At 40.6% G+C, this 14954-nt stretch overlaps 1 protein-coding gene across 1 annotated transcript in view; it reads left to right on the forward strand.

Moving 5' to 3' along the window:
• The window catches only part of NWD2 (NACHT and WD repeat domain containing 2), a 209464-nt gene that overhangs the window by 111174 nt on the left and 83336 nt on the right, over positions 1–14954 (forward strand). The window lies entirely within an intron of this gene.

Consider the following 14954-nt stretch of genomic DNA (forward strand, 5'->3'; position numbering starts at 1 on the left):
CAGATCCACCAACTGGAATTGATACCCTGTGGAAAAAAATGTTTCTGCAATGATACTCAGCTAGAGATGCTCAAATGGAACATTATTATTAGTTTGTTATGTTCTAAAGAATATCCACTCCCCTCTGTACACACAGGAATGCTAAGAGAAGGTGGTCACTATGGCAGATGATGTGCAAAATCACTGCCGTCATTTATGAAGAACGAACCTTATCTTGAATCCGAACAGCTCCTCCCAATTGTGAAGAACATTGCCCCTTTCAACACAGGATGTTCTGAGGCTGATGGCTAGTGTTCACACTACTAGGGAAGAAAATGTCATACTATACAATTAAAAGCTAGGATGGGTGTATCAATAAAAGGTTTTAATATTTATTTGCATGTCCATCTTTATTCAACTCCATATAGGATTCAAAGTATATAAAGGCTCTTTAATGTTTTTAATATGTGGATAAATTATTCATCTATCCACTATGTATTGTTGTTCTGTGCCAGGGGCTACCCTTAGTGGTGGGGTATGGTAGATTGGCCCATAAGAAGGGGTCATTTGGTGGGCCAGTTTCTCATGATTGAACCTTAGAACTGAACTAAGAAGATATGACTTTCTTTCTACCCTCCTGGAGCTTGTGTCATTCTTACGTAGGGCTAAGAGGAGAGGACAAGCAGAAATCAATTAAGTAAAACAAACAGTAAGTCAGATGGTGGTAAGTGCTCTGGAAAAGAATACGCAGAGGAAGGAAGGGAGGAAACAGCAGTCATGGGAGGGGCTGATTTTCAATAGAGGTGGTGGAGAAGGTCTCACTGATAAGGTGCCCGAGGAGGGGAGGCAGGAAAGAACCAAGTGGTTACTGAGCTCAGAGCTTTCCGGTTGGGAGCAGGCTTGGCATGCCTGAAGCTGTGGCAGGGGAAACCATAGTGTGAGCCTTTGTCTTCTTAACGTTGGATATAAAGATTTGACTTCTGGAGTTCCCATTGTGGCACACTGAACCCAATTAGTGTCCGTGAGGAAACAGGTTCAGTCCCTGGCCTCGCTCAGTGGGTTGAGGATCCAGCATTGCCATGAGCCGTGGTGTAGGTCGCAGACTCAGCTTAGATCCCATGTTGCTGTGGCGTAGGCCAGCAGCTCCTAGCCTGGGAACTTCCTATGCCGCAGGTACAGCCCTAAAAAAAACAAAAAACAAAACAAAAAAAAAACAAAAAAAAATTGACTTTTGACAAGAGAAGCCAGAGTGTGTTTGTTGAGCCAAAGGACTGAAGAAGCCTGCTCTGGTTGGCGGGTATGAGAAAAAGGGCAGAGCAGGAAGAAAGCCATATAGAGAGCTGATGCAATCTGAAAGGAAGAATGCATGGTTGTGGCAGGAGAGGTGAGGACTGGACATTTAAATACACTGTCCTGTGGTCTGAACACAGTGTACAAAGTCCTGGAAGCCACGTAGATATCCAAAGAGCTAGTAGTAGAAGAGAAATTCAGACTTTTTCCAGGAGTCTTCAGAGGACAGAACTAGACCAGGGGGCGGAAATTACAAGAAGACAGATCTTAGCTCCAGCTGAAGAAGTTAGAGGCTGCTGCTTCCTCTCAGGTTGGGGCTCCCATATCCCTGGGGTCGGTCTGACATTTCCCAGCTGAAGGAAAATTTCTTTACTCTTCTAAGTCTTGGCTTCCCTATCTGTAAAATGGAGATGCTGCTACTTGTCTCCCGAGGTGTTTCTAGAGATGAAATGAAATTACAGGACACTTTTACAGAGCCCACATAGAGTCACCCACAGAAAGTGTTGGTTGTTACTGGTAGTTGTAATCGTTATTACCTCTCAAAGCTGTCTCAATTGTTGACACACTCGTTACACAGCCGTCACCAAACTAGAGACTACAAACCACTCTGGCAGAGGTGCCATAGGAGAGATTCCAACATTGGAGGACAAGTTAGACCAGATTCCATCATGCTTAGAAAGCCAGGTCTGGGAGGGGTAAGCAGCTCTTGCTGTGCTCTGGGGTACCCCCCTTGCTGTCATCACCATAGCTTTGTGCTCATCTAGCCTCAGAAATGCAGGAATAAGACATTCTCGCCCTTTTATCACCCTGTGGAGTATCGTTACCCAAGCTAACTAAAATTAGTCATGGCCCTTAATTCCTACAGTTTGCTGGTAGGGGGATGAATAATTTAGAGACCTTGCAAGTTCATGCAGGTTCCAAAAGTAAAAGTTAACTTAGAGAACATCAGTAACAACTTCACCGAGAGTACAATCATTTCTCCCTCCTCCTGCTCCCCATTCCACGTTGAAAGTCAAGGTAACCACGATAAAACCCTGTGGATAAAGCCAGGATTATTCACCTCGGTGATCCTCAAGCACGCAAGGCTTATTTCACTGCTTATAGGGAAAAGTATGTCTCTCCTGGCCTTTCCTGTTGTAACTATGGAAACAGCGGGTCTGTGTTTGTTGCTTTTGAGCTCCAGTTTCTTTGCCCACTGCTCCCTTGCGATATTTCTGGAAGTCATGATGACCCCCGTGGGCTGCAAAGCATGGCATATTACTTCCCCTAATGCTCACGTCTGGCGAGAAAATTCACCATTGCTGAATGACAGAAAAATATTTTTATATCTTCAGAGCCCTCACAGATATTAGCCCTTATGTTAATTATAAATTCAGTACCAAACAAAGCTTTCATTTTGAGTACTCAGGGAGTTGAAGTCCAAAGGAAACTTGGACTTCAATATTGTGCACAGTTGGCTCTTTTCAACTTCATTCCTAAAAGTTCTCCTTTGGGATATGGCCTGAGGTCCTAGAGACTGCAGGCTATGGCTGCTGATTGCAGATGTCAACTTAAAAAAAAATGCACAACCTGGAAGTTGAGAGTTAAGTTTTATTTGGGGTGAAATTAAGACCTAAGCCTGGGAGACAGCATCTCAGGTAGCCTGAGAAATGGCTCCAAGGAGGTGGGGGCCAGGGGGCTAGGATATATAGGAATTTTTGCCTAAAAGGGCGGGTAGCAGGAACAAAAGAGGTTTGGGCTCACTGAAAGCATTCCTTTGATATGCACCTCTGCTATCCCGAGTTTTCACAGCCCTCAGGGCTCACCAGCTCTCACCCTTTGAGGTGGCTGCATTCACAGATGACCCAGACATCTTTTGCTTTGTCTACTTAACTACAGCTTGGGGGCTGAAATACCACCCCCAAGAGGAAAGGAGGAATATCAAGATATATGCGATAAAGATGAAGCGGCAGGTGCATGCAGCCATGCACACATTTCACAGAAGTTTGTTGCTGGTCTCATGGAGGTTCCTACTCGTCACAGACATCAGTCTTTATGAAGGACTTTAGTGTTTTTCTAGATATGAGGAGATGCAAGAATTGGGCTCATAAAATCTTCTCCAAAAAATATCTAACTATCCAAAGACCAATTCTTCCCATTTTCCAAAAGCACAGAGTGCCTCACTCCTGGTCTCCACCCTGAGCTCTGCTCAGGAGTTGCTGTGGGTCCGCAGCTGCAGTGGCTCGTGATTTCATCCATGTAGAGGCTGATGCCAAGTGCAGGTCACAAAGGTGGATCTTCGTACACATGCTTTTGGTCACAAGGAGGACAGGGTCATGTAGTAAGGTGCCTGGACACGTGAGACATATCACACTAAAAAGACATCATCTCTCCTGAGAAAGAACAGCATTTGTAGACATGTGTAGAGGAAGGCCCAGCCAGTGGGAAAAACCTAGAATTTTTCTTTCACAACTGGAGTTAGAGCCCTAGTTCTGACAAGGTGGGTCCCTGACCTCAAGATGCTTTTAATTCTCACATCCATAAAATGGGAACAAAATAGCAGTAAACTAAAGGCTGAGTAAGTATCAAAGGCTTGTTGTGGAAACCAGAAGTGATGATGTTGCGTGAGAGTTGTTTGTCAACTCTAAAGGGCTACATACACCACCATTAGTTATTATTTGTGGTTTCAGTTACTTTCAAATGTAAATCAAATGTGTGTATTCATTCGAGGCACTTGTGTGATATTGGAAGATTTTCCCTTTGAAAATGTTGATGAGAGTCTCAGTGGAGAAAGTGTTAAGACTTGATTCAGGCAGGTATTAAAGGGTTTTTTACTTCATTCTTAATAAGCTTTGTAAAATGTAAAGAGAATGTATTAATTGGCTGAAATAGACCTTAATAAGACCTTTACCTGCTCCCAAGGAGGGATTTTGACCAGGACTGCAGCTTACAAGGAGATAGCTCACAGTTGAGTCCAAAGTCACTATCTGTTTCTCCTTTTAAGTGCAGAGAACTGCCTCAGCCCTTATAAAGTGTGGGAAGTTCCGTAGAACTTCCCCCCCCCAACCTGTCCCACCCAACAAGTCCCTAAAAATTCCTTACGAAGGGGAGAGGAATATTGCCATTTGGAGAGAGCGAGTCCATGTTCATGCAAACCTAATCCCATCCCCATCCCTCTTCACAATGTGTGTTTATGAGGAGAGGTGGTTTTCTTCTGGTCATCCCGCCAGATTTGGATTCCCCTGGAAAAGTGCTTGTGGCAGTTGACCCTGGACTTTAAGCAGAGGCCTCTTTCTTGGCACAAACTGATAAAAGCAAGTACTCGGCTGGCTTGAAGAACTGGAATCTGAAAAGCGTAGATGGCTTTAGGAAAGCTGCCCTAGGTGGTGCAGACAGTATCTCACTACATTCCTTCAATCCACCGTGTGGGTAATGTAGAGATTTACCAAGGGAAAGGTATGGACAAGTTGCCCTAGGAGAGCCAGGCCAGGCCCATGCACCCCGTAAAAAGAGCTACCATGAGAAACAGGGATGAGGAGATTCCAGGACTTCATGTTCAGAGGGGTTATTCCCCAGATCTTAGGACAAAGAGAACCCTTTCTGCAGTATTATTAATTGCTTTGTCAATTGCCACAAGTTTCAGGAAGCCAAAGCCCAAGTAGCTTGGGGCTACTTGGAGCTACCAGATGGCCAGATGTGATTGGTCAGCATTGTGTAGAGATACAGCGGAGACCAAAAAGAGGGACCTCTGCCGTCTTTCTCACCTGAGTGTAAGCAGATGCTAAAGCAGCCATCCCAGCAACTCACACACATTGCCATCAGTGGCACGGGCTGAGAAAGAGCAGGCCAGGTGCTCACCTACCACAGGAATCTCCTGGCAGCTGTTCTAAAAACCACTATGCACAAAGGGAGACGGAGGACACTCAGAGATAAACATTTTGGTCTGGGCTAGACTTACACCAGAAATATGAAAACTTAAGAAATTGGACTAAGAAATCTATTATTCAGCGAGTCTAGATTGGCCCACAGCTATTATTGGAAAAATTAAACGATTCCATATTTGTACTTCAGTGAGTGACAATAGTAAATTCAACCGACAACACATAGATCAGCTCATCACCTGTGTCACTAACCTCCTTCAGAATTAAATTATGACCCCTGGACAGTTCAAGTTTAGTTTCTTACTTTAAATAATTTTACTTAACATCATAGAGTGAGAATTCTTAAATCACTGCATTTGAAGAAAGAATCAGTGTTTTTTAAGTTTCACTTTGGAAAATATTTCATTTTATCCACATTTCAACTTATGATTGATTTACCATTTTAGATATGCTAAATAAAATACACACATGAAAAAATAAAACAAGCGCTTAATCTCCGTTCGTACTTTTACAAAATACATAGGTTTTTTGTTTTAGTCAAGTTTGTAAGCATAGATTTACTAACCAAAACGTTCTAAAATGGAAAAATAGTCATTGATTTGAATTGAAAAAATTGTCTAAATTAAACCATCTGGACTTTTTTAGAGTTCTTTTTGAAAATTTGAAATTAGAACCTCAGATTTTCTAGATATATTTTGTTTGCACAATCAAGAGAAAGAATTATTTACATATGAAAGTAACCTTGCTCAGTTAAAATCAGCTAGACATCATAGTTCTAAGATAAATTCCATTAATAAATTAGTTCTAATATAGGTTCCAATAATAAATTACTTGGTTATCACCAAAAAAATAAGACTGTGTGAACATTTAAAAATATTGTCGGGATATGCACCTGCATGTTCATTGCAGCACTATTCACAATAGCCAGGATATGGAAACAACCCAAATGTCCATCAACAGAGGATTGAATTCAGAAGATGTGGTATATATACACAATGGAATACTACTCAGCCATAAAGAAGAATGACATAATGCCACTTGCAGCAACATGGATGGAACTAGAGAATCTCATACTGAGTGAAATGAGCCAGAAAGAAAGACAAATACCATATGATATCACTTATAACTGGAATCTAATATCCAGCACAAATGAACATCTCCACAGAAAAGAAAATCATGGACTTGGAAAATAGACTTGTGGCTGCCTGATGGGAGAGGGAGGGAGTGGGAGGGATCGGGAGCTTGGGCTTATCAGACACAATTTAGAATAGATTTACAAGGAGATCCTGCTGAGTAGCATTGAGAACTATGTCTAGATACTCATGTTGCAACAGAACAAAGGGTGGGGGGGGAATATATGCATCTAAGGATAACTTGATCCCCTTGCTGTACAGTGGGAAAATAAAATAAAATATAAAATATATATATGTATATAAATTACAAAAAAAATAAATAAAAATTAGTCTAGGGAATATACAGCAGAAATTATCACAACCCTGTAAATCACCTATATTTCAATTAAACTGAAATAAAATTTAAAAAAATATTGTCGGGGATGGAAAATTTATTTCATCAGTAGAAGCCAAAGGAGAGCCATTTAGTCAATTGTTGCTAATATGTAAAATATTTGCACATTAAGATTTGTATTAACACATAGTTTATTTTCATAGTTTAACTTGCTATTTCACAGCTTATGTAAAACAATATATTTTTGTGTGGTAAAAAGAATTATGGAGAAAAGAAAGTGAACTGGAGAGCAATTAACCTCTTTATAACTGAACTGGTAACAAAAATCTTCACTTAAAACTAGGACTGCAACAACTTAATAAATTATACACATCCTATTTTTCAAGAGCTAGTCAAGCTGGGGGACAAAAAGACTCAATTTTCAGAGAGGAGAGAGTCCCTCCTTGGTGAGTCCCAAAAGCATGAGCAGTCTTCATCATGAAGCATTTGCTGAGCACTGGGCAACATGGAATGATAGAAATCTGGGATAGAATCCACTAGAACCCAATGAGAGTATTCAAGTCTTTCCATTAGAACATCTTAATTCAAAGAAAACTGAATCAACCTGAAATTATAACCTAGTTGCACATAGGTTCAAATACTGAATGGACTGTCATCAATCTCTCACTCTATCAGCCTACAATAGGGAAATGAACCCCCTAAATAAAAACTCTTTTAAATAAAATGCCCAAAATACAATGCAAATTAAAAGACATGCAAAAATATCAAGAAAATATTAATGACAAAAAGTAGACAATAGGAATCAACTCCCCAGATGACCAAGATGATGGAATGAGCAATCAAAAACTGTTGAATAATTGTTAAAAATATGTTAATGAAAATATAAATGAGAAGATAATTTCAACAAAGAAATGAAATTATTTTAAAAATGGATATTTTTAGAACTAAAAGGCACATTATCTAAAATTAAAAGCTCATATGATAGACTTAATAGTATACTTTGTTTGCCTAAGGTTGGATTAGTAAACTCAAAGAGAAGTCAATACGAAAATATCCCAATTGAGGCACATACTGTAAAAAAACAGGAAAAACAGAAAAGAGCAGAAGAGGTGTGGGAGGCATAGTCAGTCTCACATAAGTGTAACTGGAGCCCCAGATAAAGAAAGAGAATGACAAAGAAATAACAAGTGAGAATTTTCCAAAAAAGAAAAATTTTTTTTTTTTTTTAATGGCTGTACCCACAGCATATGGAAGTTCCTGGGCAAGGGACTGAATCCAAGCCACAGCTTCGACCCACACCTCAGCTGTGGCAAAGCCAGATCCATTAGCCCATAGTACCAGGCACCTCGGCAGTGACCTGAGCTGCTGTCAGATTCTTAATCCACTGTGCCATAGCAGGAACTCCCAAAATGGTTTAAAGACATCAGCCCACACAGATTAAAAACGCTCAGTAAACTACAAGAAAATTGCATCCGAATACATTAAAATAAACCTCTGAAAACTGAAAATAAAGGGGAAAAAAATCCATCAAAAGAAAAAAAAAGAGTTCTTGTCATTACAAACCGACTACTAAAGGCCAGGTTCAATCCCTGGCCTCTCTCTCAGTGGGTTAAGGACCCGGCATTGCCCTGAGCTATGGTGTAGGTCACAGACACGGTTCAGATCCCACGTTGCTGTGGCTGTGGTGTAGGCCAGCAGCTACAGCTCTGATTTGACCCCTAGCCTGGGAACTTCCATATGCCACAGGTGTGGCCCTAAAAAGACAAAAAGGAAAAAATCATTACCTTCAGAAAAAGAACAGACTTTCCACTGATTTTTTTAATAGAGAAGTTCTAGAAATCAAAAGACAGTGGAATATCAGATTTAAAGAGCTAAAAGAAATGGCCAAAATAGACTGCCATACATGGTGAATGTATCCTGGAAAAATGAAGACAAAATTAGGATGTTTTCAGACAAAAAGTCAAGATTTTTTTTCTGCCTTAATGAAAACGACCACAAATAGAAGCTCAAATCCATGAGAATCAATTAAGAGCACTGAAAAAGGTAACATGAAAGAATATTGATGGTGTTAAGCGACAGTAATAATGTTTTGTAGAGATTATAACATAAGGAAGTAAGATATAAAGGGCAAAGGGACAAATGCAGTTCATCTCTTTAAAGGGTAGTCTTAACATTATTTCAGAAGTTATAAAAGTACAAATTTAAGCTGAACTCTAAGAAAAGTGAATACTGTAATATCCCTACATATAGGAAAACCACTGAAGAGGAATACAAAAAGAAATAAGAAACCTAGGGCAAAGATACATGAGAAAAATAAAAATAATTCCTTTTAAGAAGGGCTGGAAAAGAATAAAGAATGGATGGAGAAGATGGTGGAACAGGAAGATCCCGAGTTCACCTCCTCTTATAGACACACCAAAATTACAATTTACAGAGGAACTATTGGTGAGAAAGACCAGACTCTAGCAGAAAAGGACTTCCGCAAATAAAGATATAAAGGAAGAATCAAAATGAGATGGGTAGGAGGGGTGTAGGCACAAGGCCCTCACCCCTGGGTGGGCCATCCACAAACAGGAGGTTAATAACAATTGCAGGGGTTCATCCCCAGGAGCAATAGGTCTTAGTCCCACACTGGCCTTCCCAGTCTAGGGGTCCTGCACTAGGACGATAAGCCCCCAGAATGTTTGGCTTTGAAAGAGAGTGGGGCTACTTTTGGGAGACCCAGTGGGAAATAGAAACTCCACTCTTAAAAGAGGTTCACAAAATCTCACACGCTCTGCAAGCCTGGATAGCAGCAGTAATTTGAAAAAAGCCTGAGTCAGACGCACTTGCTGATCACAGAGTCTCATGGAGAGGCAAGAGGCAAAGATGCTCATCCTGGGAACCTAAGACACTGGCAGCAGCCATTTTTAAGAGCATGTTCTACCCCAAGTTCACTGGTGCTGGAAAATGCCATTTTGTAATCCTTCCTTTAGCTTATTAGACTCAGGACCCAGCCCCACTCACCAACAGTCCAACACCAGCTCCGGGACTCCCGAGCCCTGCATCCAGAGACCCCAGCACCCAGCTCTGCCTGCTAATGATCTGGCACTAGCCCCTAAACCCCAGCAGGCAGGCAACAGCCCTGGGATTCCCTGGACCCCGATCCTGCCCACAAGTGAGTGATCACCATCACAAGTACCACCACAGCCCCACAGCATGCCCTGTCAAGACCCAACCAACAAACCAGCAAGCTGGCCTTATCCCAGGGACCTATGGGACTCTGGCCCTGCCCAAAAGCAAGTCAACTCCAGCACTGGGACACCTTGGGCTCCTCAGTAAATGGCCTCAGGATCCAGCCACCCACCAGGGATTGACGAAAGTTTTAGGACCCCGAGCACTCTGCAGCCAGAGACCCTAGGACCCAGCTCCACCAATCTCTAAGCCAGGGCTAGTCCTGGGACTCACACCCCCACCCTTATCCCTGGCCCTGTGTACCAGCAGGTCAGCACTAGCTCTGAATTACCATAGACTCCAGCCAACCATGCCAGGATCAAGTTCCACTCACCAAAATTCTAGCACCAGCTTTGGGACATCCTGAAACCTTCAGCCAGACATGTCAGGAACCAGCCCCACCCACAAGCAGGCACTAGATCTGGGAACCCCTGCCCCATAACCATATATCCCAGGACCTGACTCTGCCCACCAGTGAGTCACCACTAGCCCAGGGACCCTCCCCCCAGAGTTCCATAGCCAGCCATGACCCAGTCCTGCCAACCAGTGGCTGGCAGCCACTGAACAGGACGTGGCCTGGCAACCAGACCAGGGGTCAGTCACAGCTAGAGCTGCCACAGTCATCAGCCCACCAACAGAAGGACCCACACAGGGATACCCCTGAAGGATATAGCTCTGGTGACCAGAGAAGAATGTGCTGCTGGGAAGCATATGACGTCTCCTACAGAATGCCACTTCTTCCGGGTCAGGAAAACTAACAAGCCTACCAGATACATGGAAATACAAACAGCAAATTAGGCAAAGTGGGGGGACAGAGAAACATGTTCCAAGTGAAGGTACAAGATAATAAAACCCCAGAAGAACTAAGTGAAGTAGAGATAGGCAATCAACCCAGTAAAGAGTTCAAGGTAATGACTGTAAAGACGATCAAAGAACTCAAGGAGAAGACTGGATAAACACAGTGAGACATTAGAGATTTTTAGCAAAGACTTAGAAAATACAAAGAAGAACCCAACAGAGATGAAAAACACAATAACTGAAATAAAAAATACACCAGAGGGGATCAACAGTAAATTAAATGATACAGAAGAATAGGTCAGGGCCGGAGGCCAGCTCCAGCAGCCAGGGAGTACACATCCCGATCGGAGATGGACAGCATCAGCGAAAGAATGGAGACAGCCTCTTTGTCCCTTCTTTCAGGGCGCTGGACTGCTCAAATTTTATTGGCATAAGTGGTTAATTATATAGACAGTTTTTCACTACAGATTACACAGTGTTAAAAGTACATTGGTTAACTATTAGACTTTGTTTTTTGATCACATGGTACAGTAGCAATACGTCATGTTTTAAAATCTTTAGTCTAACTAAATTTAGTGAGTACAATTCAAGGACAAACAGACATAGCATATCATGTGGGAAAGAGGAGACCCAGCATAAACCATCTCATGGCCAGCTAATTCCCAAAAGCTGAAGAAGTTACAAACACAAAAAATCCTGTCTTCAGACTAGTGTCTATCTTCAAAGTGTCCTTGGCAGGGAGACAGTGTGAGAAAATACAAATCAACTTAGCTAGCTACCGCTAAAAGTTTCTAAAATCAAGGACAAAATTCACAGCTGGGTTTCTTTTGATCAAGAATAATATATGTCTAACTTCTATGGACTTCATTAAAATCCTAACTCTAAAGTTTACTGTATAACTGGTTAGTAGATAAACACTATGTTTAATTAAGTTGGATTTAAATAGGGGAAAGTCCTTTTGAATGAAATTCTTATTATATTATTATTGTAATTTTATTAAATCACAAATCACCACAGGAAAATAAGAATGGGAAATAAGAATAATAAGCAAATAATCAGGAAAGACTGAGGAAAACTGAATAACAAATAAAACAACAGGAAAGACTAGGTCACCCAAGAAACAATCCATGTTCTCCAGCGCAAACATGGAAATTGCTTTCCCAGGAAAGCCCCAATTCTTCCCCATAAACATCAAAATGAGAGCTGTGTAACCTGAGGCCTGCCCTCGGCTTGTACCATTCAGGCAGGCTTTTATCCTGTCCAGAGGCCCACCTTCGGCATGTACCATTCAGGTGAGCTCCCTTCCTTGGTTAGGAACCTGCCTTCAGGTTTTTCTGCCATCAGGCAAGGTCCTTTTTTTGAGTCCTAGCATCCCCTCAGCTCCCCGCAGGTCAGAAAGCTCAAAGATGGAGTCATAGAAATCAATGAACAGAAAAAAAGAATAAAAAGAAATGAGGACAGGTTAAGAGACATTTAGGAAAACACCAGGCGTTCCCGACGTGGCGCAGTGGTTAAGGAATCCGACTAGGAACCATGAGGTTGCCGGTTTAATCCCTGGCCTTGCTCAGTGAGTTAAGGATCCAGAGTTGCTGTGAGTTGTGGTGTAGGTTGCAGATGCGGCTTGGATCCTGCGTTGCTGTGGCTCTGGTATAGGCTGGCAGCTACAGCTCCGATTCAACCCCTAGCCTGGAAACTTCCATATGCCACGGGAGTGGCCTTAGAAAAGGCAAAAAGACAAAAAATAAATAAATAAATAAATAAAAATTTAAAAAAGAAAACACCAGTTGTACTAACATTTGCATTATAGGATCCTAGCAGGAGAAGATAGAAAGGGGCAAAGAATATATTTGAAGACATATTCTTAACTTGGGAAAGGAAACAGATATCCAGGTCCAGGAATGACAGAGTCCCAGACAGGATCAACCCAAAGAGGACCAAACCAAGACAAATTGTAATTAAAATGTCAAAAATTAAAGATAAAGAGAGAATATTAAATTTATCATGGGAAAAACAACTTCTGTACAAGGAACTGCCATAAGGTTATCAGCTCACTTTTCAGCAAAACTCTATAGGCCAGAAGGAAGTGGTATGATGTACTTAAAATGATGAAAGGGAAAACCCTATAACCAATACACTACCCCACAAGGTTCTCATTCATATTTGATAGAGAGATCAAAAGTTTTACAGGCATGTAAAAGCTAAAAGAGTTCAGTGCCACCAAACCATCTTGACAAGAAATATTATAGGAACGTCTCTAAATGAAAAAGCAAAGGCCACAATTAGAGACCTAAAAATTGTGAAAGGAAAAAGCTCTTTAGCAAAGACAAAATTACAGTAAAGGAAGTAAATCAACTGCAAACAAAGCTAATAGGAAGGTTAAAAGACAAAAGGAGTAAAATTATCTGTATCTGCAATCAACAGTTAAGGGGTACATAAACAGATGTAAACTATCAAGTCCAAAACAGCAATCATGGGAGTTCCCGTTGTGGCACAGTGGAAACAAATCTGACTAGGAACCATGAGGTTGTGGGTTCAATCCCTGGCCTCACTCAGTGGGTTAAGGATCTGGCATTGCTATGAGCTGTGGTGTAGGTCACAGACACATCTCGGATCTGGCATTGCTGTGGCTCTGCCATAGGCCAGCAGCTACAGCTCCAATTAGATTGGTAGCCTGGGACCCTCGATATGCCGCTGGTGTGGCCCTAAAAGGACAAAAGACAAAACCAAAAAACAGTAATCATGGAAGGAAAAGAGTGAAAATGCAGGGTTGTTAAAATGCATTGGAACAAGATCAGCAACTTAAATTTTTATGTATATATGATACATATTGCTATATATAGACATCACCATAATCACAAACCAGAAATCCCTAATAGCCACACACACACACAAAATGAATCCAACTATAAAACTAAAGATAATCATCAAATCATGTGGGAAGAGAGCAAAAGGGAAAAAAAGAACTGCAAAACCCCAAAACAATTAACAAAATAGTAGTATGTACATACACGTCAATAGTTACTTTAAATGTAAATGGACTAAATGCTCCAGTCAAAGTGGAGAGTGGCTGAACGATATAAAAACAAGATTCACATATAGCTGCCTACAAAAGATTCACTTCAAATCTAAAGGTACACACAGACTGAAAGACATGGAAAAAGTTATTTCATAGAAATGAAAATCAAAAAAAGCTGGGATAGCAATATTTATACCAGAAAAAAATACTTTAAAACAAAGACAGTGACAAAAGACAAAAAAAAAAAAAAAAAAGCAATGATCAATCAATCCCAGAAGATATAACAATTGTAAATATTTAAGCCCCTAACACAGGAACATCTAAATACATAAAGTAGATATTAACAGACATAAATCGAGAAATTGACAGTAACACAGTAATAATAGAGGACCTGAACACCAGTGGAGAGATTTAGACAGAAAATCAGCAAGGCAGCACTGACCTTAAATGACACATTACAACAAATGGACTTGACATATATAGAAAACTCTATCCAAAGCAGCAGAATACTCATTCTTTTCAAATGCACATGTAACATTCTCCAGGATAGGTCATATGCTAGGTCACACAACAAGTCTCAGTAAATCTAAGGAAATTTAAGTCATAGTAAACATCTTTCCTGATCACAACGCATAAAAGCAGAAATCAACCACAAGGGAAAAACTTCAAACACACACAAATATGTGGAGGCTAAATAATATATTAAATAACCAATGGATTACTGAAGAAATTGAAGAAAAAATCATAAAATACCTCGAGACAAATGAAAATGAAAACACAATAATTCAAAATCTATGACATGCCACAAAAGCAGCTTTGAGAGAAGTTTATAGCAATTAAATCCTACCTCAAGAAACAAGAAAAATCTAAAGTAAATGACCTAACCTTACACCTAAGAGAACTAGAAAAATAAACAGAAACTAAAGTTAGTAGAAGGAAACAAACCATAAAGAATAGAGTATAAATAAGTGGAACTAAAAAAAAATAGAACAAGGAAACTAGGAGCTAGTTCTTTGAAAGGATAAACAAAATTGATAAACCTTTAGCCAAATTCATTAAGAAAAAGAGAGGGCCTGAGTCAATAATATCAGAAATGGAAAAGGGGAAATTATAGCTAGCATCACAGAAATACAGAAGACCATAGGAGGTTACTATGAACAATTATACTCCAATAAAATAGACAAATTCCTAAAAATGTACAGTCTGAACCAGGAAGAAAGAGAAAATGTGGACAGACCAATTACTAGTAAGGAAATGGAGTCAGGAATGAAAAAAACTCAACAAACAAAAGTCCAGGATCAGGTGGCTTCACAGGTGAATTCTATCCAACA

The sequence above is a fragment of the Sus scrofa genome, chromosome 8 (assembly GCF_000003025.6).
Source record: "Sus scrofa isolate TJ Tabasco breed Duroc chromosome 8, Sscrofa11.1, whole genome shotgun sequence".
In the NCBI taxonomy this organism is placed as follows: Eukaryota; Metazoa; Chordata; class Mammalia; order Artiodactyla; family Suidae; genus Sus; species Sus scrofa.